Source organism: Lethenteron reissneri, chromosome 65 (genome assembly GCF_015708825.2).
Source record: "Lethenteron reissneri isolate LAM-NWPU_2019-01 chromosome 65, ASM1570882v1, whole genome shotgun sequence".
Classification (NCBI taxonomy): domain Eukaryota; kingdom Metazoa; phylum Chordata; class Hyperoartia; order Petromyzontiformes; family Petromyzontidae; genus Lethenteron; species Lethenteron reissneri.
Window position 1 is genome coordinate 10,773,518 of NC_083843.1, and position 27,714 is coordinate 10,801,231.

General features: G+C 42.7%; 1 protein-coding gene and 1 long non-coding RNA gene across 9 annotated transcripts in view; both read left to right on the forward strand.

Moving 5' to 3' along the window:
- The first annotated feature begins 7,159 nt into the window (after positions 1 to 7,159).
- On the forward strand, positions 7,160 to 19,013 carry LOC133359605 (uncharacterized). The gene is made up of 6 exons (XR_009757175.1): positions 7,160 to 7,291; positions 12,556 to 12,637; positions 13,567 to 13,695; positions 13,842 to 13,946; positions 14,153 to 14,251; positions 14,811 to 19,013. It is a non-coding gene; the product is annotated as an uncharacterized LOC133359605 (long non-coding RNA).
- Positions 19,014 to 23,617: 4,604 nt separating this feature from the next.
- The window catches only part of LOC133359594 (membrane-anchored junction protein-like), a 56,093-nt gene continuing 51,996 nt past the window's right edge, over positions 23,618 to 27,714 (forward strand). For 6 of the 8 annotated variants that reach the window (XR_009757169.1, XR_009757170.1, XM_061578048.1 and 3 more), the window contains exons 1-2: positions 23,618 to 23,898; positions 24,951 to 24,989. The gene's annotated coding sequence lies outside the window, so the exon portion shown is untranslated. Of the gene's footprint in view, positions 23,899 to 24,656; positions 24,837 to 24,950; positions 24,990 to 27,714 lie in introns of those variants that run through there. The other 2 variants (XM_061578049.1, XR_009757171.1) reach the window with 2 other exon arrangements.

Genomic DNA, 27,714 nt, shown 5'->3' on the forward strand with positions numbered 1-27,714 from the left:
AGAGACACGGGAGACGGAGAGAGACACGGGAGACGGATAGAGACACGGGGAGATGGAGAGAGACACGGGGAGATGGAGAGAGACCGGGAGATGGAGAGAGACACGGGGAGATGGAGAGAGCACGGGGAGAGGAGAGACACGGGGAGAGAGACCGGGAGATGTAGAGAGACACGGGGAGATGGAGAGAGAGAGACACGGGGAGAGAGACACGGGGAGAGGGAGACACGGGGAGGTGGAGAGAGACACGGGGAGATGGAGAGAGACACGGGGAGATAGAGAGAGACACGGGGAGAGAGACACGGGGAGATGGAGAGAGAGAGAGAGACACGGGGAGAGAGACACGGGGAGATGGAGAGAGACACGGGGAGGTGGAGAGAGACACGGGGAGATAGATAGAGACATGGGGAGAGAGACACGGGAGATAGAGACATGGGGGAGAGAGACACGGGGAGATGGAGAGAGGACACGGGAGATAGAGACGGGGAGATGGAGAGAGAACGGGAGAGAGACACGGGGGAGATGGAGAGACACGGGGAGAGGGAAGAGACACGGGGAGATGGAGAGACACGGGGAGAGAGAGAGAAGAGACACGGGGAGAGAGAGAGAGAGACACGGGGAGAGAGAGAGACACGGGAGAGAGAGAGACACGGGAGATGGAGAGACACGGGAGATGGAGAGACCCGGGAGGTGTAGAGAGAGACACGGGGAGAGAGCCACGGGAGGTGTAGAGAGAGAACGGGGGAGAGATAGATGTTTGGGGGTGGTGGATTTAGCGGGGTGTGGGTTTAGTGGGGTGGTGGTTTAGTAGAGTTTAGTGTTTAGTGGTTAGTATAGTTTAGTGGTCTAGTAGAGTTTAGTGTTTCACGGAGTGTCGCTAACCTCTCCGTGTTTATTGCTCCCCTGTTCTGCTGCTGCAGGTTCGCAAGGAGAACCAGTGGTGTGAGGAGAAGTGAGGGTGCAGATCTCGGCTGCACGCACTCACCACTCACCACTCGCACTCACCACTCGCACTCACCACTCACCAATCGCACTCACCACTCGCACTCACCACTCACCAATCGCACTCACCACTCACCAATCGCACTCACCACTCACCAATCGCACTCACCACTCACCAAACGCACTCACCAATCGCACTCACCACTCATCAATCGCACTCACCACTCGCACTCACCAATCGCACTCACCACTCGCACTCACCACTCACCACTCGCACTCACCACTCGTGCTCACCACTCACCAATCGCACTCACCAATCGCACTCACCACTCACCACTCGTGCTCACCACTCACCAATCGCACTCACCAATCGCACTCACCACTCGTGCTCACCACTCACCAATCGCACTCACCAACAATACCCTCTTTCCCTTTCGCGCTGGCTTATAAGGGGAGGTGGAATCCCTCCCCTCACCACCTCCCTCACCACCCACCTCCCTCCCCTCACCACCTCCCTCACCACTCACCTCCCCTCACCACCCACCTCCCTCCCCTCACCACCTCCCTCCCCTCACCACCCCACCCACCCCTCACCACTCACCCCTCGCTGTTTGTGTTTATCCCAGGCGACGACCTCCCAAACGCTCCTCACCTCAAGCTCAACATCACCCTCACCCCTCGCTCACCACCCCCCCCTCTCTCTCCTTCACCCCTCACGCCGCTCACCTCTCTCGCTTGTCGCTCACCTCACACGGCTCACCACATTGTCTATTGCAACCCGAGATGCCCTCCCACCTCCTCACCACCTCCTCCCTCACTCCTCTCACCTATCCCTCGCCACACACCACACACTCCACACCACACTCACCACACACACCACACACTCACCACACACACCACACACACCAACACTCCACACCACACTCACCACACACACCACACACTCCACACCACACTCACCACACACACACCACACTCACCACACACACCACACACTCCACACCACACTCACCACACACACCACACACTCCACACCACACTCACCACACACACCACACACTCCACACCACACTCACCACACACACCACACACTCCACACCACACACACCACACACACCACACCTCCACACCACACTCACCACACACACCACACACTCCACACCCACACTCACCACACACACCACCACTCCACACCACACTCACCACACACACCACACACTCCACACCACACTCACCACACACACCACACACTCCACACCACACTCACCACACACCCACACACGCCACACCACACTCACCACACACCACACACTCCACACCACACTCACACCACACCACCACACACTCCACACCACACTCACCACACACACACCACACCTCCACACCACACTCACCACACACACCACACACTCCACACCACACTCACCACACAACACCACACACTCCACACCACACACACCACACACACCACACACTCCACACCACACTCACCACACACACCACACACTCCACACCACACTCACCACACACACCACACACTCCACACCACACTCACCACACACACCACACACTCCACACCACACTCACCACACACACCACACACTCCACACCACACTCACCACACACACCACACACTCCACACCACACTCACCACACACACCACACACTCCACACCACACTCACCACACACACCACACACTCCACACCACACTCACCACACACACCACACACTCCACACCACATTCGCCACACACACCACACACTCACCACTCACACTCACCACACACTCACCACTCACTCACCACTCACACTCACCACACACTCACCACTCACTCGCCACTCACTCACCACACCACACTCACCACTCACTCGCCACTCACTCACCACGCCACACACACCACACACTCACCACTCACTCGCCACTCACTCACCACGCCACACACACCACACACTCGCCACACACTCACCACTCACTCACCACACCACACACCACACACACCACACTCGCCACTCACCCACTCGCCACACCACACTCGCCACACACTCACCACACCACACACTCACCACACCACACACTCACCACACCACACACCACACACCACACCACACACACCACACTCGCCACGTGTAGAGACAGGTCAGGCAGAAATCGTCTCTTGCATCACAGAAGCGAGTCGCCGCCAGCTGTACCCGGGGGGTAGTCGCTCGCGTTGTCTCTGCTGCATTGACCCCAGAAGAGGCTTGCGACGGTTCATTGTGTGTGGTGGTGGTGGAGATGGTGGTGGAGGTGGTGGAGATGGTTATGGTGGTGGTGGAGATGGTGAGGGTGGAGATGGTGGTGGTGATGGTGGTGAAGGGGCTTGCGATGATTAATTGTGTGTGGTGGAGGTGGTGGAGATGGTTATGGTGGTGGTGGAGATAGTGGTGGAGATGGTGATGGTGGAGATGGTGGTGGTGATGGTGGAGATGGTGATGCTGGAGATGATGGTGATGGAGATGTTGGTGGTGGAGATGGTGATGGTGGTGATGCTGGAGATGATGGTGGTGGAGATGGTGGTGGTGATGGTGGTGATGCTGGAGATGGTGGTGGAGATGGTGGTGATGCTGGAGATGGTGGTGGTGATGGTGGTGATGCTGGAGATGGTGGTGGAGATGGTGGTGATGCTGGAGATGGTGGTGGAGATGGTGGTGATGCTGGAGATGGTGGTGGTGGAGATGTTGGTGGTGGAGATGTTGGTGGTGGAGATGGTGATGCTGGTGGTGATGGTGGAGATGGTGATGCTGGTGTGACGCTGGTGGTTTAGGTCCCAACGGGGTTGTTTTGTCTCGGCCGTTTTAGTTGATTTTTTTTGTCGTGTGGAGTTTGCAGTGCTGGATCTTGTGGTTGTTGACATTGGGAGGAGACGCGGGAGGTGGTTTGTTGGGTGTTTGTTGGCTTTTGTGACACTTTTGGACCCCAGTTCCATGGTGGAGGCGAAACGAAACAAGTCGATGGGGAGAGAGAGAGGGGAGAGTGGGGGGGGAGAGGGGGAAGGGGGGAGAGAAAGCGAACAAACTCCACTAGAACAGGGGGGGGAGTTAATACAAACTCCACTTGATAGCCCAGAGAGAGAGATGAGAGCTAAGGGCGATGCTGTCTGTACACAAAGCCGCTCAACTAACTCCCCCCGTGCTAGCGTGATCCCCACACAGACCACCAACCCCCCCCCCCCCCACCCTTCGCTAAAAGTGTTTAACCTCGTTAGGCTGCTCAGTGTAATTATTGTCGTTGTTCTTCTCTGTTCAGTAAAGATTCCTTTTTGGAAAGTCTCAAATCTCGTGGGTGCTGTCGCTTCCTTTGTCGCACTCTCCCCGCGTGTTGGCGGAGGGTGGGTTGTTGACTTTTGTGATTCTGACGTTTGGACCCCAGTTCCCCGTCTGGAGATTGTATTTCGCGACCAATGTTATTCATAATCAACGTTGTTGGGTTTAGATCGCGTTTGTTTATAAATGTGTCGTAACCCTCCACCACCCGACACGGCCAATCAGTAAGAAAGTGTCACGTTGACAAAAGACAAATAGTTCACTGCTTTAGCCCCCACACCGGTGTTGTGGCTTCAACAACACACCGGTGGGGGCTAAAGCAGTGAACTATTTTGTCTTTTGTCAACGTGACACTTTTTTACTGATTGGCCGTGTCGGGTGGTGGAGGGTTACGACACATTCATAAATAACGCGATCTAAACCCAAAAACGTTGATTATGAATTGTATTTCCTTGTGGAGGCAAAACAAGTGGAGGGAAGAGAGACCTCTGACTATTACACAACTTTTATTGCCGCTAGCAGCACAGCACTAGAGGTGATTTCGACACGAAATGAAGTCGCCAGCAATAAACACAAACACCACTCGCTGGATGCGCCACACAAAACACAAACAAGTCCTGGATGAGGGAGGGGGGTGCAGTGCTACAGTGGTTGGTGGGGTGGGTTTTTACGACCACCACTGCCACCGTGTAGCACAGCGATCGGGAACGAGCCATATATGGCTCGCAGACAATTTTGAGTTGAAAAAATATAATAAAATAAAAATCAGTTTGGAACTGATTTTAAAATACTTGTGATATTGTTTAATAATAGTGTGTCATTTTAAAGTAAACAGAAATTAGTTTTGAAGATACATTTCACGGGTCACGCCTGCACGAAGCTCAACCTCACCAAGTATGAACCAGACTACAAGGCCATCAGCAAAACCACGCAGCACCAGAAGTCGCATTAAAAGTAAGACATTTAATTTATTATACGTTAAAAATACTATATGGCTCTCAAATATATTTAGAAATATTTGGCTTTTATGGCTCTCCCAGTCAAAAAGGTTCCCGACCCCTGCCGGACTGTAGCATATTATGACGTGCCAGGTACTCTATGAGATGATAGGACAATAGTTTGAGTCCATAATTGGCAATAAGTAGCGACGAAGCAGTTATAAGCGACCCACAGAATTGTGCGCAGTTGCGTCTACAGCACACGACTTCCCTGAAGTCATTCACCTTCAGCGAGCGCGATGCCGATCACGCACAGTTCGAATTCGACCCACGATCAATGGCTGCAGAAGCACCCAGGGACAAGTCCTTACTAACAAGTCCTTACTTACTAACAACTCTATCCATTTACAAGCTTTCTTTTAACTCTGTTGTCGTTGTATCCTCAAATCTTGTAACTCAATTTTAACCCACTTCCCAATGTGGTAAAACATAAAAAAAAGTATTTTTTTAAACCATCTTTTTTATATATTATGTTTCGGCTTGGGTCTAATTGTCCACGGTCATGGCAAGCTTTCGGGGCCACTTCCTGGAGTCGTGGAGTTTTGCCATTACGAGTACATTTCATAAAAGCGCGTTTAAAAAAAAAGTATTTTTTTATATTACTTATTTCATTGTTGGAGGGGTTGCCCCCCCTACCTGAAAATCCTGGCTCTGCCTCTGTCCACCACCACTTGACCGTATATTAAGTTCGCTTGCTTGCTTAGGACCGTGCAAATCTTTCGGTCGTTTTTTAACCCACTTCCCGTGATCCAATCGAGCTGACATTTTGCACACAGACTCGTTGTGCGTGACAATTAATGTTCGTGAAATTTTTTTTCCAAAATTTTACACTTTTTAGGACAAAAATATGATATTTAATTACCAATTGCTTAATGCTGGCAGGCAATCATCTGACCCATAGGTGGCAGCCATCTCAAGCCAGAGGACGAGAGGACTCTAGCCGCCACGCATATAAAGGATTTATAGTGAAAAACTTTGTTTTTACGGGTTAATGATTTTTATTCCTTAATTGGCTACAAAAACCTTTTTTTGAGAAAGAAAACAAACGGGATGATGGCAACTTTTCGTTGGATGTTTGAAATGGACTACTGCGATGTCTTCATTTTCCCACACCCATCCCACCCCCCATTTGTAAAGTATTTATTTGTATTGTTGTTTTGTGCGGCATATTCCTTTTGTTTTCTTGCGAGGCGAACATTGCAACAGATGGCGAATCGATGTGTAGGTTTGATTTCCGTCACAAACCCCACCGACACTCAACTTGGTAGTTCAACTCAACTTGGTAGTTGAGTTTCGAGTGTCGGGTGCAGCTCAGCTCGATGCACTTCCGAGTTCAATAAAAACGTAACCTGCAGAGGCCATTGCAAGTGGGTGGCCTTAACACGCGCCGTGTTGTAATTAAGTGGGTTGGGGTATAGTGTATAGTATAGTGTATAGTAGTGTAATGTATAGTGTAGTGTATAGTAGTGTAGTTTATAGTAGTGTATAGTGTGTAGTAGTGTATAGTGTAGTGTACAGTAGTGTATAGTGTACAGTAGTGTATAGTGTAGTGTACAGTAGTATAGTGTATAGGAGTGTAGTGTATAGTAGTTTACTGTATAGTAGTGTATAGTAGTTTACTGTATAGTAGTGTATTGTGTACAGTAGTAGTGTGGTGGTGGTGGTAAGTGTGCATGTTTTCCCGCGTATTTCTGGGGCTAAAAATAAAACACGAAGTCTGCAAATTGGTTCCAACACCAAACAGTCGCACAGACTTTTTATTGCAAGGTATACGACCGCGTCATCATTCACCAAGCGTCACACATTCTGCCACACCTTGGACATTGAACTGATTGTCCTCCACCAGAGCTAGAGCCGCATTCTGTTTTATGGCCTCTGACGTTTGTGTTTTTTATTGAACTCAAAGTTCATCGAGCTGAGCCACACCATCCTCCACCCTCAAGGGGTGTCCCATCGCCTCTCACTCCCATCCACACATCCGTGCGGACAACTCCTGGGCCATGTCTCAATTCCACCTGCTCTCCACATTGCTTGCCTATGCACTCATGCTGGTAAGTTGTGTGTCTGAGTGGTGTGTGTCTGTGTGGTGTGTGTCTGAGTGGTTTGTGTCTTTGTGTCTGATTAGTGTGTGTCTGAGTGGTGTGTGTTTGTGTGTGTCTGAGTGGTGTGTGTCTGAGTGGTGTGTATCTGTGTGTGTCTGAGTGGTGTGTGTTTGTGTGTGTCTGAGTGGTGTGTGTCTGTGTGTGTCTGAGTGGTGTGTGTTTGTGTGTGTCTGAGTGGTGTGTGTCTGAGTGGTGTGTGTCTGTGTGTGTCTGAGTGGTGTGTGTTTGTGTGTGTCTGAGTGGTGTGTGTCTGTGTGTGTCTGAGTGGTGTGTGTTTGTGTGTGTCTGAGTGGTGTGTGTTTGTGTGTGTCTGAGTGGTGTAATGTATGACTTACTGTTAGTAGCTCAGCTTATTGGAGAGTATATTGAGTATATTGATGTAGTTTATATTTTAGTTTTTTATTACAATGTATAGTCTAAGCCTCTAAGGTATAGGGTGGTGTATAGTAACGCAGTGTATAATTTAATGTTGGGTTTGTCTATGTCAGTGTATAGTACGGGGTAGACCCATGTGATGTAAGAAAAAAGTTTAGCTGGAGGCATATTATATTTTTTGCGACATAGAATTGTAATGTATGACACACTGTTAGTAGCTCAGCTTATTGGAGAGTATATTGAGTATATTGATGATATTGGATGTAGTTTATATATTTTTTTACGTGGTGGTTTGGCTGCTGCAGCTCCTAACGATAAAAATGTCCCTCCCTTTATTACTGCTAATCCTACTTCCTCCCTTTGACTGCTAATCCTACATAATACACGAGCATAATATGACTTTGAGACCTCCCCACCACCTACACATTCCACAAGTAGTGACTAATCCCATATCTGCATTTTCCATAAACAGTAGAACCTCTGGTCACGACCATAATTCGTTCCATAACTTTGGTCGCAACCCGATTTGGTCGTGACTCGAACCTAATTTCCCCATTAGATTGTATGTAAATACGATTAATCCGTTCCAGACTCCTACGAACTGTATATAAATATAGTTTTTTAAAGATTTTAAGCACAAAAATATGCCATAGAATTCACAGTGTAATAGTAAAAACATTGAATAACACTGAGAAAACCTTGAACAACAGAGAAAACAAACATTGCTGCGTCAAGGTTTAGAATCATTCAACAAGATGATTGTTTCGTCTGCTACATCAGTCGGTCGATTCTGAGAGAGAGAGAATATTCGTATGAGCAATTCATGTTTCTATTGAAAGTAAGTTAACAGTAATATTTGGGTACAGTATTGTTTTTGGAAGCATTCACCGTAATATCGTGTGAACGTTTACTTCACCGCATCATCGAATGCATGATGTGAGAAGAGATTAACGGGTTCTTATGTTAGCGATTTACGTACTCGGCGCTTTCGCTCTCTAAATTACGGCTTGAATGAGGGGGGAGGGGTATGACTACACTCACAAAATTAATATCTTACTAGGAATTTAATATAACAAAAGTTATATATATATATTATGCTTTGTTGTTGTAAACAAACAACATGAAATTTGGCGCTTACAAAATAAAATGGCGCGGAAGGGGAAATCGGCCGCGGCCGTGTTTGATCGTCACCTGAGTTTGCGTTCGTGACCAGATTAAAAAAAATTGTGAATTTTTTGGTCGTAACCCGATTTGGTCGTGGTCAGTAGCGTTCGTGACCAGAGGTTTTACTGAATATACAAAATTCCTCTGTTGATATGTAAATTCCTTTGTCAAGGCGCTCTCCTCCTCCAACCCAGCTTAAATATACGCTGCCAAGCCTGGTGGTGTTTCATTCAGACGCTGTCTTTCCGACAGACCTGTTCTTCACCTGAGGACGGCTGCTTGCGTTGTGGCTGAAACGTCGTGAGAATTTTATTTTATTATGTTTTATTTTTATTATTTTATTATTTCCCTTCTACGTGACTTTACCGAAAGAACCAAAAAGATGAGTTCTAGATAAATTAGTTTGTCAGTCCTAAATAATTTAAAAGTGCATCAAAGCTCCCCAGCGGTTTCCTAATATCGGATGGGAAGAGCGTCCAGACGGTCACATCATTAACATCACCGCCACCACCACCACTATCATGTACGTACAATTAACTTCTTTGGCACCGTACATAGCCAACCGCAGAAATTTGAGGTGCGGAGGAAGGCCAACAAGCTAAACACAAAGCAGTTCTAAAGAAATTTGTTGTAAATTTAGTATAGTGGTGTAGTGGAATTTAGTATAGTGGTGTAGTGTATAGCAGTGTAGTGTATATATACTACACACTGCACTGCACTGCACCACTATACATCACGACTATGCACGATACGCAACACTACTATACACCGCACACACACTACACACACGTCTGCATTAACCACACATTGTGGTATAAAATGGTCCCCCCCCGATAATGTGTAACAGCTCCAACCCCGAGCTATGTGATGCCGCCGTTGATGTTTTCGCAGGTTCAAATTTATTTTTAAAAATGAGCGATCCGTCAATTTGGCAATTCCGATTCGAAAAGGCGGAGATGGGCGAGAAAGTGTGGGAGGGGAAGCCAAGACCACACCAACTACAACCGCCATTCGCCACCAAGTGGCGGTGACATCACCACGGCACCTGTGCCAGGCTAGGTGCACGTTAAGGCCATGTGAAGTGTCGAACGCCCGCTGGCACGAGATCACGGGACAGACCCTACAGGTGCCCATAGGTTGTGCCAGGCTAGGTGCACGAGGTCACGAGACAGACCATGCAGGTGCCATGGGTTGTACTGCTGCTGTGCCAGGCTAGGTGCAGGAGCACCTAGCCTGGCACAGGTGCCATGGGTCAACTAAGATGCATCACCTGTGCTCCCTGCTGTGCCAACTTTGCTGTGTTTAAAGCCACCCGGCGCTCCGCTCGTTGTCACGAGGGAAGTCACACAAAAAACAAAGATCCCCCGTATAGCCTGAACAGACTGCCGTGGCAAGTGCTGTTAATGAGTCACAGCGCCTATGATGGCCGGCACCGCGGCACACGAGGGGGTGGGTGGCCAGCACTAAGCCCGACCGCCTTTGTCTCCCCAGTGGCGATGTTTATTACACTACACCACTGCACCAGGTACTCATTTGAGGCTGAGTCGACCTGAGGGGAGGCCCAGGAACCGGTTCAGATAATCGCTATCACAGGTGTTGGTGGCCTTGTGCGGGAATTGAACTCGGGGTCGCCCGGATCGTAGCATTAACCACGACACCACCGCTCCCTACACACTCACACACACATCTCACTCACTCACACTCACACACAGCTCACTCACACACACACAGCTCACTCACTCACACACACACATCTCACTCACACACACACAGCTCACTCACACACACACAGCTCACTCACTCACACACACACATCTCACTCACTTACTTACGTGACTTAACCGAAAAAACCTAAGGATATGAATATCTCACTCACACTCACACACACAACTCACTCACACACACAACTCACTCACTCACACTCACACACACAGCTCACTCACTCACACTCACAACTCACTCACTCACACACACAGCTCACTCACTCACACACACAACTCACTCACTCACACACACAACTCACTCACTCACACACACAACTCACTCACTCACACACACAGCTCACTCACTCACACACACAACTCACTCACTCACACACAACTCACTCACACTGACATCGTTGGCGATGGCGAATGCGAGATTTGCTGAGCCCGTTCCGTTCTCTGGAGAAGAAAGTTACCAATGGAAGAAAAAAAATCACAATCCAGTTTGGTGGTCGTACTGCAGTTGGCGTGAGCAAGGAACCGAGATACATGGCGTCATCTGGTCCAACACCATGTGAGACTAGGCTCTAAGGAAAGCTGTCTCGGGTGTGGACCAATCAACTTCAAGGACCATGTGAGACCAGGCTCTAAGGAAAGCTGTCTCGGGTGTGGACCAATCAACTTCAAGGACCATGTGAGACTGGGCTCTAAGGAAAGCTGTCTCGGGTGTGGACCAATCAACTTCAAGGACCATGTGAGACTAGGCTCTAAGGAAAGCTGTCTCGGGTGTGGACCAATCAACTTCAAGGACAGTGCACATTATCAGAGCTATGTTTTTTGTTTGCATTATGACTGCAGGTATTGTGGTCTATGTAAACACGACTCCTTGTAAAAAAGTTGTCAGTTTTGTTGCCAGATAGAAGGGTAAAAAACCAATTATCATATTTTTACTGGCAAATGAGGTTCCAATGGTGTAAATGCTTCACCCCGAGCTCTCATACTCTGATGGTGCATTGTCTTTGAGTTGTGCGCCTTTTGGCGTCATCTGGTCCAACACCATGTGAGACTAGGCTCTAAGGAAAGCTGTCTCGGGTGTGGACCAATCAACTTCAAGGACAGTGCACATTATCAGAGCTATGTTTTTTGTTTGCATTATGACTGCAGGTATTGTGGTCTATGTAAACACGACTCCTTGTAAAAAAGTTGTCAGTTTTGTTGCCAGATAGAAGGGTAAAAAACCAATTATCATATTTTTACTGGCAAATGAGGTTCCAATGGTGGAACAATAACTTAATTTACCGCAGAGACCATATACCCATATGGAGACTCTTAGATACCCATATAGAGACTCATAGATACATAGAGACTGATAGTGATGGTGGTGATAGTGGAGGTGGTGGTAATAGTGGACGTGATGATAGTTGTGATGGTAGTGATAGTGGTTAAAGTGGTGATGGTGGTGATGGTAGTGCTAGTGATGGTGGCAATAGTGGTGGTGGTGATGGTAGTAATGGTAGTGATAGTAGTGATGGTAGTAATGGTAGTGATAGTAGTGATGGTAGTGATGGTAGTAATAGTAGTGATGGTGGTGATGGTAGTGATGGTGGTGATGGTGGTGATGGTGGTGACGGTAGTGATAGTAGTGATGGTGGCGATAGTGGCGATGGCGGTTGTCTGGATAGACCACCCGAATGTGAATTTGTAGTTGTTGCTCTGCATCTACAACAGACCTACAACAGAAAAAAATCGTACTCGTGTGCAGAGACAATGTCAGAAAGAGGGAGACCACTCACCGTGTGGGTGTAGCTAGTTGAGTGGGTGAAACCAACGTCAGTGCCGTCACCGTGGACTAGCAGTGGCTGCTTATTTGTGTTGTGGAGGAAAATTTACTGCGGTATTGTTCTTTGACTGACAAAGATGAATTTCACCTATGTTTCATGAATCTTGCCCGCATGTTGTGTGTGTATACAGATTTTTTCAGGCACAAAGGCTGATTGTGCCCATGGAAATTACAGAGCTAGTTCCGGGCTGTGCTGCCGACTCTGCCCTGCCGGTGAGTTTCGTATTCTAATGAAGCTTAGCGGTGGCTAGGAGATGTTAACTATCTCGCCAGGTATACAGAAGGGTGTGGGTTTGATCGTGACCCTGACGCCTGCTGTATATTACGAGTTGGCATGTCTCTCTCTCCGGGTCCTCCGGGTTTTCCCCTCCACATTCAAAATTGACGTCATGCGTTTCGAACATTTGGCTGCTTTATATATTTCTACATAAGCCACTTCGTTCGGCCATCATGTGGCCAGGTCATCGATTATCTGTCTGCTTCGGGCAGGGGGGGGGGGGAAGGCGATTTTCAAAAATGCCACATGACATCATTCTTTAAGATATATTATTATAAGATATATTCTTGCATAACATTGCTTTCAGGTGTTGTGTATGTTTTCTTCGTGTTTAAAATTTCTTTATATGATATTGCATAAACAGATTCTATTACTGTACCGTACTTACCACTTCAATCCCGAAGACTGCATGGGGTGATGTACGTAGTACTACGCTCTTGTTTCAACAACTTGCGTTTGATGCGAATGCCGAATTACACGCACTTTTTGCCGGATTACACTGTATATTTAGTTATTGTATTTACTGGAGTTATTCGTCACGAAAGATCTATATACGTGCAGTATTTTCATTAAGTTGTTGTATGACACTAAAATCAAGCATAGATACTTTTCTTGCCATGCACGGACTGGTAGCTTTTAGAGCGGTTTTGCTGGATCGGCCCCGGCCCAGGACCACCGGATGTTGGAAGCCGGATAATCGTGTGCTGGACAATCGATGATCAACTGTGTATAGCTCAGTGGACCTTACATCGTCAATTTTAAAATAGTTTAGGATTTTAGTTTAACCAACTTTCATGATTCTCCATGCACTCACCCCCGCTACCTTTCCCCTCTCACCTCACGCTACTCCCCGCCTCTCACCTAGGAACCTTCAAGGCTGATGACTGCTCAACGGAGGGCGGGTACACCATCTGCCTGTCCTGCAACCATGGCTGGTACACCGATGGGGACAACCAAGAAACCTGGTGCTTACCCTGCACAGTCTGCGGCCAACGTGAGTCCCAGTACCGAGAGGTGAAAGTAATTTTGCCCCACTCAATTATGAAATTCTGATTGCAGAGTATCTGACGTAACTCGACTACCTCCTTCACACTTGTGTCCTTGGGTCTCCGAACTAATGACCGTTTTTGTTCCTGGCAGATGAGGTCATCCAGCAGGATTGCAAAGCGACACAAAATAGGAAGTGCATCTGCGATATTGGATTCTACCGACCAGAAAAAGGCGACCCCTGCCAGGAGAAATCACGTGAGAGCCCAGAATAATTGATCAATTTCAATTGTGATAGTTTTTTTATTCGCGAAATATACCGATGTGTTCACATTACTGTATGTGGATATGTGTACAGTATTGTACGCTATATGTTTTATTCTATCCATTTACTGTACAAGTTATATTTAACAGTATCATGCCTTAGTGCTACTAAAATTATTGCATTATCTGTCTTTTTCTAGACGTTGGTGCCATTGCTATTACGGCTGGCATTCTAGGTTCGGCATTTGTTGCTGGAGTTGCTTATCTCACTTATTGGTGGAGACGCCGACGACGTAGAGGTAAGAGGCTCAACTTTTAAAGCTGTTTTTACTGTCTGATGTTGCCATAGCTGGATTTGGGGAGGAAGGATATTTTACATTTAAATGTTAAACATAGGCAGAAGTGTAGAGTTGAAATAATGTATGCTAAATTTTCAGTTATAGCCATCCTAGTATGTTTGTTTAATTTATTTCGCACCGCATGTAGCCAACCGTGCAAATCGGAGGTGCGGGGAGAAGGAAAGCAAATTAAAAACACAGAAAGCAGTTCTAAAGAAATTAACTTTCCATTTAGACATAACATTATTAGAATGTACATCAATAGTTACTGGCTAAATATAACTTAACTGGATTGTTGCTGTTCTGTTTGGTTTGTTGTCCTTCCCCCACACCTCTGATAACCAACGATTGGCAATGCACGGTGCTAAAGAAGTTCACCATACATACAGAGCTACCTTGCAAAAGACATGCCTTGTCACAATGGGCCTTGACATGGCTTAAATAAAATGCGCGTGTATGTGAAGAAATCTTGATGAATATCACAGCCCTCTCCACTCAAATACTCTTTTTCTCTCTCCAGATGCAGCAAGCAGAAAGAAAGCACTGGAAGAAGTAAAGTCTCTCTGTCTGAACGGTGTCCATAAGAACGGAACAGTGCAACAACCACAACCAAGAGATAATTAGAAACATCTAATGAGCAGGGAGAAGACCAAGAACAATGCCAACTAAAAGAGAAAACTATCGACGATGACCCGGCATAGGATCTGCATTTAGGTCACGTTTGTCGTGTCATTATGATCAAATGTAAATAATTGGTTTATAGAAGAAACCCCCAGAGAAGCATTCCGCAAGTATATAACCAAGTTAATGAGGGAAGATTAGGCTTATCTTAAGTTCAGATGTTCCATATATGCATTGTCCTTGAAACTGATTGGTACTGGCAAAGGAGGTCCAATAATGTAGATGCTCACCCCGAGCCCTCATTACTTTGAAAGTGCATTGTCTTTGAGCTGTACGCCATTTGGCGTCCTCTGGTCGAGCACCAATTGGGTCGAGGCTCAAAAGAAAGCTGTCCCTTGGTGTGGACCAATCATTTTTAAGGACAATGCATATATTATCATCGTGTATTTTTTGTTTGTATTTGACTGCAGGTATTGTGGTTAATGCAGATATGAATCCTTGTAAAAAAAGGTTTCAGTTTTGATGCCAGAAAAAAGGGGAAAAACCCTACTATTATATTTTGGTACTGGCAAAGGAGGTCCAATGATGTAGATGCTCACCCGAGCCCTCATTACTTTGATAGTGCATTGTCTTTGAGCTGTACGCCTTTTGGCGGCCTCTGGTCGAGCACCAATTGCGTCGAGGCTCAAAAGAAAGCCGTCCCTTGGTGTGGACCAATCAGTTTCAAGGACAATGCATATATTATCATCGCGTGTTTTGTTTGCATTTGACTGCAGGTATTGTGGTTAATGCAGATATGAATCCTCTTAAAAAAGGTTTCAGTTTTGTTGCCAGAAAAAGGGGAAAGACCCTATTATTATATTTTGATACTGGCAAAGGAGGTCCAATGATGTCGATGCTCACCCCGAGCCCTCATTACTTTGATAGTGCATTGCCTTTGAGCTGTACGCCTTTTGGCGTCCTCTGGTCGAGCACCAATTGGGTCGCGGCTCAAAAGAAAGCCGTCCCTTGGTGTGGACCAATCAGTTTCAAGGACAATGCATATATTATCATCGCGTGTTTTTTGTTTGCATTTGACTGCAGGTATTGTGGTTAATGCAGATATGAATCCTCCTAAAAAGGTTTCAGTTTTGTTGCCAGAAAAAAGGGGAAAGACCCTATTATTATATGTTGGTACTGGCAAAGGAGGTCCAATGATGTAGATGCTCACCCCGAGCCCTCATTACTTTGATATTGCATTGTCTTTGAGCTGTACGCCTTTTGGCGTCCTCTGGTCGAGCACCAATTGGGTCGAGGCTCAAAAGAAAGCCGCCCCTTGGTGTGGACCAATCAGTTTCAAGGACAATGCACATATTATCATCGTGTTTTTTGTTTGCATTTGACTGCAGGTATTGTGGTTAATGCAGATATGAATCCTCGTAAAAAAAGGTTTCAGTTTTGTTGCCAGAAAAAAGGGGAAAACCCCTATTATTAGTATGTAAGTTATATCTATAACTGTTTTATTGCCTCAAGGGAATAAAAACCTATTGTTATTCATCATATTTTTCCCAAAATCCTCGCAAAGGTTACAGCAGCCTGTAGCCAGTGGTAACAACTTCAGTTGAATGCGTTGTACTGTAATACATGGGTGCCGTGGTGGTTATGAGATGTTATCTCCCTCGCTGTCCCGTTTACGATGACGTTGCACAGGTCCGAGATGTCGCACTGCCACCAGCCAACAAACAGGACACCTCGTTCATTTTCCGTTTCATGGAGTAAGTGTCCCCAACATCTTCCGTGGAGTGTCCTAATATCGATTCGAGGAGGGCTAGATCTGGCAATGCCAATTGTGCACAACTACTAGCTCAGATGAGGGGACAGTCGATGCGCAGGCGATGTAAATCAAGCATACCTCTCAACCCATGCGGTTTACCCGTATTCTTGTACAGGGAAATTGAGTTTTCGGGTCCATACGGCGCACAGCTGTGCCAATACGGGCAACAAAAATTATATTACACGCTTTCTATTAACTCACTATGTCTGTTGTATCCTCAAATCTTGTAACTCCATTTTAACCCACTTCCCAATGTGGTATCGACTGCAAACTTGGTATACTTTTGTCATACTGATGACAATACTATTAGCTATCATACATTTAAAAAAACATATTTTTAAACAATCTTTTTTATATGTTATGTTTTGCCTTGGGTCTAATTGTCCACGGTCAACTGACGTCCGTAAATCACCACGGTCCCTTACGTTATGGCAAGCATCGGGGGCACTTTCTGGAGTCGTGGAGTTCTTCCATTACTAGTAGGGTACATTTAATTAAAACATGATGGCCACGTCGCTTCTGAAAAATTTGCTGCGTATCTCAGTGGGGCCTTGCCTGGAAATAAATATTATATATAACTCTATAAGATGTTTTTTGTGTTGGGTTAGATCACGTAAATGTGTCCAATTGTAGTGGGTTTGCTCTCCAACACAATCGGTTAGTGCTGAACTAGTATACTACACTATACACTAGTGCTCTAACTAGTAACTAATTAGCACGTTCTGTTTACGTGACAAACCCTTTACTAATTGGCTGTGTCGGGTTTAAATACATGCATTTATATTTACGCGATTTAACACGAAGAAAACCACTGTTATGGATAACATTGGTCGAGAAAGCCCTACTACTATGTTAAATAGATGTAACTCTTGGGTCACTGATGTATCTACGTGTAATGCGAGCGTAAATGGGGTTTGCTGCTGGGCTCTGGCCCAATCACACGGGCCGGGGTGTTGGGGGGCAGGAGCCAGTATGGGAAGGCCGGATCTGACGATCCGGAAGGAGAGGAGTCAGGATCACGTGGGAAACAGGATATAGGGGGGAGCCCGGAAGGGATTGGGGTCAGTTGCAGAAGTAAAGAGGCTGAGCCACGTTGGGTGGCCGGACGGGATCCACGCCATCAGCCACGTGGCCGCAGGACCTTCAGCACGCTGTCGGCCAGCGGTGTGCGGAGTGAGGGGGTGGAGGAGCTATTGGAGGAGCGCGCGTGAGCGCGCGCGAGGAGACGCTGGTCCGCTATCAGGACCAGCGGGGTGTGAGGAAGAGCAGAGGAGTTGACGAAGGAGCGCGTGCGGGGCGCGCGCGAGGAGACGCTGGTCCGCGGACAGGATTAGCGGGGTGCGGAGAAAGAAACTAAATAAGACCAACGGGGACCAGCATTGCCTGACGAAGTCTTTTATTAAATACGTAAGGAAATGTATAGCAGCAGCTAAACATTCTGATTGATGCCGAGGCACTCCCCTGCTCTCTCCTCCCTACAACCCACATTGAGTGATAGAACATTTTGGCTTGTGTGTGTTTAGAGTTGTTGTAAACCCCTAGAATCATAGTTCATGATTGTCTCAATGCTGGATTTCCGATAGCCGTGTTAATTCTACGCCCTGTGTCTGTTATTTTTATGCTTTTATTCATAAAGATTGCTTCATTAGTTGTTCAACTGCGGTTCACTCACATGGGATGCTCCAGTTAGCACGGTTGGCTGCATACTGTGCAAAATAAGTTTTAAGTATTTACCAACATAATCCAGAGGGTTTTTTGGGTTAAATTGTGCAAATATAAATGTGTCGTTAAACCCGCCATCATCCAACACAGCCAATTAGTAAGGGGCTTGTCACAAACAAAACGTGGAAACCTACAACAATGAGTACGACACATTTATATTTACGCGGTCTTGCCCCCCAAAAAACCTCCCATGGATATTGGTCGCGAAAGCCTTCGTGTTCAACTACATAATTGTGGTGATGGTGGTGATGATGATGTTGCGGTGCCTGCATGATGAAGTGGGGGATGTTGATGGTGGTGTTGGTGATTTGTGATGGAAATAATAGAAATAAAGCATACTAAAATACAATTATTATTTTATTATTTCCTTTCTACGTGACTTTACCGAAAGAACCAAGAAGATGAATCCCTGCAGTCACGAAAGCTTTAAATCGAGATTTGTGATGGTTTTGACGGTGTTGGTGGTGATGATGTAGCGATCTGGAATGCTCTTCCTTCCAATATTAGGAAGTCACTGGAGCTATGCACTTCTACATCATAATAATATAACGAGCCAAGAATGTGTGTCCCACATGTGACGTCACTCCACATGGGCCCCCCCCCCCCCCCCGTCATTATCATTAGCAGGTGGATTTTTACATTCACGCAGGTCGAGAGGAAATAATATTTTTATAATGCAAATTCACTTTCACTTTTACGTTTCTTTATTGAAAGTGAATCAAATAAATAATACTACGCAGCAACAAAGTGGATTTGGTGTCTTTATTTATTTCTTCAGCACTTGAAACAAAAGGTAAGTCTAATTTATGCTTCTAAATTATGATAAAATAGACTTTCTCGATGATTTTCCAGCCATTGTATCGATTTAAATTTTATGTCAACCCCAGCAAGCGAAAGCAGACGAACAAAGTATTAGAGCAGTGAATTTGAGCAAATTGAAGGTGAGTTAAATACAGTGCTATGGTGACATGAAGTTAGGTGTTTGATGACATAGTTTTATGCAAGATTCACTGCCATTAAATTTACACAAGATACAATTGTACTCTGGTAAATGTTTTCGTAACTTTAATCGTTCTGTTCGGTCTTTTTTAATTGAAAACTGACTTCTGACAATATCAGCAGTCTACTTTTTTCACTCATCGATATCAATCATCCACCGGGGAAGAAAAATCTGTCAGTTCAAAGCTTCAGGTGAGTTGAAAGCAGTTCTAAAGTGAAGTGTTTATTCAAATTATTTTGTGACAGATTGTTTGCCTTTGAAAATTGCACAAGATACAGAAGAGCCGGCCCGACATTCATTGGGCGTTGCTACTCACTAACAGCACGTGCCCCTAATGTATAAGGCTACACGGGTAATCGTTTGTCTTTGTGCAAGTCTATGGCGTATCTACACTGCCCTCTGCTGCCTACGATCGGGATAAATATGTTTGAAATGAAATACAACACTAAACTATTTTTTCTTTTAGCAAGTAAGGCTAAAATACAACTTAAACACTGAACTAAACAGCTTCTTTATATCAGAAGCGATCTGGCCATCACAAATGATAGCTCAACCAAGTGGCTTATCGCGTGGAAATGTATAGCAGGAGCCAAAAATCATAGAATCAGAGACCCATAGAGAGCACTGAAATCCTAAGACTCACGTAGCATCGTAGAGACCCATAATAATCTAAATGTGTGATGTTCATTATAAATGTGGAGGCGAGAGAGATAACATCTCGCAGGATCCGGGGTGGAGCCCACGACCTCCTGCATAACAGGCGAGGTAGTTAACATCTATCCACCACGGCACCCCACTGATTAAGCTCCACACAATCACAGTCATCACCACCATCATCATCAGCCATGGTCAAGCCACTGCTAGATGCAGTGCACTGATTGCTCACCATACGGTGCTGTAACATTGAAATCGTGACTTTGATAAGCTATTGTAATGTATTTACACAGAGTGAAGTGTAAACTTTCTTCAGCACGATAACAATAATGTACAACTTGCATTAACTAAGCAATTAGATTGATAATTGTTTTTTACCCTTTTATCTGGCAACAAAACTGACACTATTTTTACAAGGAGTCATGTTTGCATTGACCACAATACCTGCGGTCGGAATGCAAAAAAAAACACAACTCTGATAATTAATGATATGCACTGTCCTTGAAATTGATTGGTCCACAACCGAGACAGCTTTTCTTAGAACCCAGTCTCACATGGTCCTTGAAATGGATTGGTCCACACCCGAGACAGCTTTTCTTAGAGCCCAGTCTCACATGGTCCTTGAAATTGATTGGTCCACACCCGAGACAGATTTCTTAGAGCCCAGTCTCACGTGATCCTTGAAATGGATTGGTCCACACCCGAGACAGCTTATCTTAGAGCCTAGTCTCACATGGTGTTGGACCAGATGACGCCAAAAGGCGCACAACTCAAAGACAATGCACCATCAGAGTATGAGAGCTCGGGGTAAGCATTTACACCATTGGAACCTCCTTACCCAATTTTCATATTTTGCTACTGGCAAAGGAGGTTCCAATGGTGGTATTTAAATTGACACGATATGTAGAAATTAAAACGCTTAACTATTTAAATTGACACGATATCTACACATTATAAAGTTTAACTATTTACATTAAACACGATGTTTATACATTATGTTTAACTATTTAAATTAACACTATATTTAGACATAACGTTTAACAATTTAAATTGACACGATTTATAGACATAATGTTTAACTATTTAAATTGACACGATATTTAGACATTATAACGTTTAACAATTTAAATTGACACGATTTATAGACATAATGTTTAACTATTTAAATTGACACGATATTTAGACATTATAATGTTTAACTACTTAAACTGACACGATTTCTAGACATTATAACATTTAACTATTTAAATTGACACGATATCTAGATTTTATAACGTTTAACTATTTAAATTGACACAATATCTAGACATTATAACGTTTAACTATTTAAATTGACACGATATTTAGACATTATAACGTTTAACTATTTAAATTGGCACGATAATTAGACATTAAAACGTTTAACTATTTAAATTAACACGATATTTAGACATTAAAACGTTTAACTATTTAAATTGGCACGATAATTAGACATTAAAACGTTAAAATATTTAAATTGACACGATATTTATACTTTATAACGTTTAACAATTTAAATTGACACGATATCTAGACATTATAATGTTTAACTATTTAAATTGACACGATATTTAGACATAACGTTTAACTATTTAAATTGACACGATATTTAGACATAACGTTTAACTATTTAAATTGACACGATATTTAGACATTATAACGTTTAACTATTTAAATTGACGCGATATTTAGACATTATAACGTTAAATTATTTAAATTGGCACGATATTTAGACATTGTTTAACGATTTACATTAAACACAATGTTTATACATTATAACGTTTAACTATTTAAATTGACACGATATTTAGACTTAAATACGTTTAACTATTTAAATTGACACGATATCTACACATTATAATGTTAAACTATTTCAATTAAACACGATATTTAGACATTATAACGTTTAACTATTTAAATTGACACGATATTTAGACATTATAACGTTTAACAATTTAAATTAAACACGATATCTACACATTATAACCTTTAACTATTTTAATTAACACGATATTTAGACATTATAACGTTTAACTATTTAAACTGACACGATATTTAGACATTAAAACGTTTAACTATTTCAATTGACACGATATTTAGACTTTATAATGTTAAACTATTTAAATTGGCACGATATCTAGACATAACGTTTAACTATTTAAATTAAACACGATATTTAGACATTATAACGTTTAACTATTTAAACTGACACGATATTTAGACATTAAAACGTTTAACTATTTCAATTGACACGATATTTAGACTTTATAATGTTAAACTATTTAAATTGGCACGATATCTAGACATAACGTTTAACTATTTAAATTAAACACGATATTTAGACATTATAACGTTTAACTATTTAAATTGACACGATATATAGACATTATAACGTTTAACTATTTAAAGTGACACGATATTTAGACATTATAACGTTTAACTATTTAAATTAAACACGATATCTAGACATTATAATGTTAAACTATTTAAATTAAACACGATATTTAACCATTATAACTTTTAACAATTTAAATTGACACGATATTTAGACATTATAACGTGTAACTATTTACATTAAACACGATGTTTATACACTATAATGTTTAACTATTTAAATTGACACGATATTTAGACATTAAAACGTTTAACTATTTACATTAAACACGATGGTTATACATTAAAACGTTTAACTATTTAAAGTGACACGATATCTACACATTATAACGTTTAATTATTTAAATTGACTCGATATTTAGACATTCTAATGTGTAACTATTTAAATTAAACACGATATCTAGACATTGTAATGTTTAACTATTTAAATTAAACACGATATCTACACATTATAATGTTTAACTATTTAAATTAAACACGATATTTAGACATTATAATTTAAAAATATAATTTTACCTCACGAAATCTTCGCCGTTTATGTTTTTCAAAGCCTGTAAAATAAAAACCAACACGGGACATCGACGACGCTCACGAAACTAAAACATTTAATAAGAAAAACTAAATAATTGAAGCTAAAACCACAAATTTATAAAACGCAACACTTTAACATTATCACCGTTACAGTCGTCAATGTCACCTCACAAACTTAACTCCCTTTGCCCTGTAAGCAGACAAAGCCGCTTCTATAACTAAACACGACAACTTGTTCGCCTTAACTCTTTAACGAATTTAACAATTTTAACTTTTATAATCCTTAACTCGCTAAAGCAACGTGAACAACCTCGCTGCAGGAATCGATTCGTTTCCTCAACTTACCGCCAAATCGATTCCACACGCAAGCCCCATTGAAGCGACGAAATCGAATCACGAATCGATTCCACACGAAAACCCCATTGAAACGATAGAATCGATTCCCTCAGGATTAATCAACCGCCATCGATTCCTAAGCGTGGGACGCGGCAGTTTGTTTTTCCCGCCAAAACTACGACAGGTGCCACGTGACTTGCCCCGTTATAAACATTAAAGTTGTAATAATCTGGTCGTTTTGTGCATTTATAATTACAAGTCACCTCATAGTTTGTAATTAAATGGGTTAACCCATTTTGTGAGGTAACTCGAGATTATAAATTCACAAAACGACGAGATAATTACAACTTTGTGGTTTATCGAGGGGTATGAGGCACGTGGCACCTGTTGTAGTTTTGGCGGGAAAAATAAACAATTATTTTACGTAAAGTATAGGAATATTTAGTCTTTTAATCGCACGTAATAAATAAAACACTCTAGCAATGTACCACTTGGTAACATTTAATTGCAAACTATGAGGTAAGTTGTAATTATAAATGCACGAAACGATCAGGCAATGACAGAAACAAATGTTAAATGCTGTACATTATTACATTTTAAAACATCTCATAAACAAAAAGCACATTGCAATGTGCACCTTAAAGTTTTATTGAAGTGTGAATTGTTTTAAAAGTTAGATTCACAAAGTTTAATTATTCATAAACATTAAGCAACGCGCTTAACATTGAAAGCGTTAAGGTAGTCAAAGTACAGTACAACATTGTCTCAGTACATCATTGTGTGTATATACAAGATGTGAATTTATTAGTTAAAATCGCACATTATATACAAAACACCCCTCGCAATGCACAATTAACATTTATAATTAACAATTTAGACAAGTTGTAATTATAAGTGCACAAAACGAACAGGCAATGACTATACATAATTTTATAACCTAAAAAAATCTCACAAACAAAACGCGCATCACAATGTGCATCTTAAGCCATTTAATGACGAATTATGAGGTAACTTGTAACTTTAAATGCACAAAACGATCAGAAAATTGCAACTTTAGGGGTTTAAAGAGGGCACCTGTTGCAGTTTTGGCGGGAAAAATAAAAAAAATCTCCGCTCAGGAATCGACTCCTTGTCGATTAAATCAACGCCATCGATTCCATTACATCAATGGGCTGTGCGTGGAATCGATTCATGATTCGATTCCATGGCTTCAAAGGGGATTGCGCGTGGAATCTATTGGTGCAGACTTAGACGAATCGATTCCGTCGTGAGGCGTTGAGGGGAGCTTACGCGAGTTTGTGGATTATAAAAGTTAAAATTGTTAAATTCGTGACGAGTTAACTTAGGCGATTAAAGCGAACAAGTTGTCGTGTTTGGTTATAGAAGCGGCTTTGTCTGATTACAGGGCAAAGGGAGTTAAGTTTGCGAGGTGACATTGACGACTGTAACGGTGTGAGGTAATCTGTGATAATAATGTTAAAGTTTTGCGTTTTATAAATTGTTTAGTTTTTAGCTTAAATCGTTTAGGGTTGTGAGCCTCGTCAATGTCGTGTTTTTATTTTATTCTACAGGTTTTGAAGAACTTTTTAAGCGGCACAAGATTTCGTGAGGTAAAAAATTTTCTTGATTTTAAATTATAATGTCTTAATATCGCGTTTAATTTAAATAGTTACAGATTATAATGTCTAGATGTGTATCTTTATACGTGACTTTACCGAAAGAATCAAAGAATAATTCCTGCAGTCACGAAAGCTCCAAAATTAAGATAGATGTGTCTAATTTAAATAGTTACACATTATAATGTCTAGATGTCTAATTTAAATAGTTACACATTGTCTAAATATCGTGTCAATTTAAATAGTTACACATTATAATGTCTAGATGTCTAATTTAAATAGTTACACATTGTCTAAATATCGTGTCAATTTAAATAGTTACACATTATAATGTCTAGATGTCTAATTTAAATAGTTACACATTGTCTAAATATCGTGTCAATTTAAATAGTTACACATTATAATGTCTAGATGTCTAATTTAAATAGTTACACATTGTCTAAATATCGTGTCAATTTAAATAGTTACACATTATAATGTCTAGATGTCTAATTTAAATAGTTACACAATGTCTAAATATCGTGTCAATTTACATAGTTACACATTATAATGTCTAGATGTCTAATTTAAATAGTTACACATTGTCTAAATATCGTGTCAATTTACATAGTTATACATTATAATGTCTAGATGTGTCTAATTTAATTAGTTATACATTATAATGTCTAGATGTCTAATTTAAATAGTTATACATTATAACGTCTAGATGTGTCTAATTTAATTAGTTATACATTATAATGTCTAGATGTCTAATTTTATTAATTATACATTGTGTAGATATCGCGTTTAATTTAAATAGTTATACATTATAACGTCTAGATGTGTCTAATTTAATTAGTTATACATTATAATGTCTAGATGTTTCTAATTTAATAGTTATACATTATAATGTCTAGATGTCGTGTCTAATTTAAATAGTTATACATTATAATGTCTAGATGTGTCTAATTTAATTAGTTATACATTATAATGTCTAGATGTGTCTAATGTAAATAGTTATACATTATAATGTCTAGATGTGTCTAATTTAATTAGTTATACATTATAATGTCTAGATGTGTCTAATGTAAATAGTTATACATTATAATGTCTAGATGTGTCTAATTTAAATAGTTACACATTGTCTAAATATCGTGTCAATTTACATAGTTACACATAATGTCTAGATGTGTCTAATTTAATTAGTTATACATTATAATGTCTAGATGTGTCTAATTTAAATAGTTATACATTGTGTAGATGTCGTGTCTAATTTAAATAGTTACACATTGTCTAAATATCGTGTCAATTGAAAAAGTTACACATTATAATGTCTAGATGTGTCTAATTTAAATAGTTATACATTATAATGTCTAAATATCGCGTCTAATCGCTTAGTTTATGCAAGTTGTATATTATTGTTATCGTGCTAAAGAAAGTTTACACTTCACTCTGTGTAAATACATTACAATAGCTTATCACACTCCTATTTTAAATAAAATAATAGACTTAACTAGCAGTTTTAGCGTTTCAAAGTCACGATTTCAATGTTACAGCACCGTATGGTGAGCAATCAGTGCACTGCATCCAGCAGTGGATTGACCATGTCTGATGATGATGACTGTGTGGAGCTTAATCAGTGGGTTAGATCCCAGACACTGAGAGATGTTAACTACCTCGCCTGGTGTGCAGGAGGTCGTGGGTTAGATCCCAGACCCTGAGAGATGTTAACTACCTCGCCTGGTGTACAGGAGGGCGTGGGTTAGATCCCAGACACTAAGAAATGTTAACTACATCGCCTGGTATGCAGAAGGTCGTAGGTTAGACCACGGATTCTGTGAGATGTTAACTACCTCGCCTGGTATGCAGGAGGTCATGGGTTAGATCCCGGATTCTGTGAGATGTTAACTACCTCGCCTGGTGTGCAGGAGGTCGTGGGTTAGATCCCGAATTCTGTGAGATGTTAACTACCTCGCCTGGTGTGCAGGAGGTCGTGGGTTCAATCCCGGATTCTGTGAGATGTTAACTACCTCGCCTGGTATGCAGGAGGTCGTGTGTTAGACCACAGATCTTGTGAGATGTTAACTACCTCGCCTGGTGTACAGGAGGTCGTGAGTTAGATCCCGGATCCTGTGATATGTTAACTACCTCGCCTGGTGTGCAGGAGGTCGTGAGTTAGATTCCGGATCCTATGAGATGTTAACTACCTCGCCTGGTGTACAGGAGGTCGTGGGTTAGATTCCGGATCCTGTGATATGTTAACTACCTCGCCTGGTGTGCAGGAGGTCGTGGGTTAGATACCGGATCCTGTGAGATGTTAACTACCTCGCCTGGTATGCAGGAGGTCGTGGGTTAGATCCCGGATTCTGTGAGATGTTAACTACCTCGCCTGATACACAGGAGGTCGTGGGTTCAATCCCGGATTCTGTGAGATGTTAACTACCTCGCCTGGTGTGCAGGAGGTCGTGGGTTAGACCACGGATCACGTGAGATGTTAACTACCTCGCCTGGTATGCAGGAGGTCGTGGGTTAGATCCCGGATACTGTGAGATGTTAACTACCTCGCCTGGTATGCAGGAGGTCGTGGGTTAGACCACAGATCTTGTGAGATGTTAACTACCTCGCCTGGTATACAGGAGGTCGTGGGTTAGATCCCGGATCCTGTGAGATGTTAACTACCTCGCCTGGTGTACAGGAGGTCGTGAGTTAGATCCCGGATCCTGTGATATGTTAACTACCT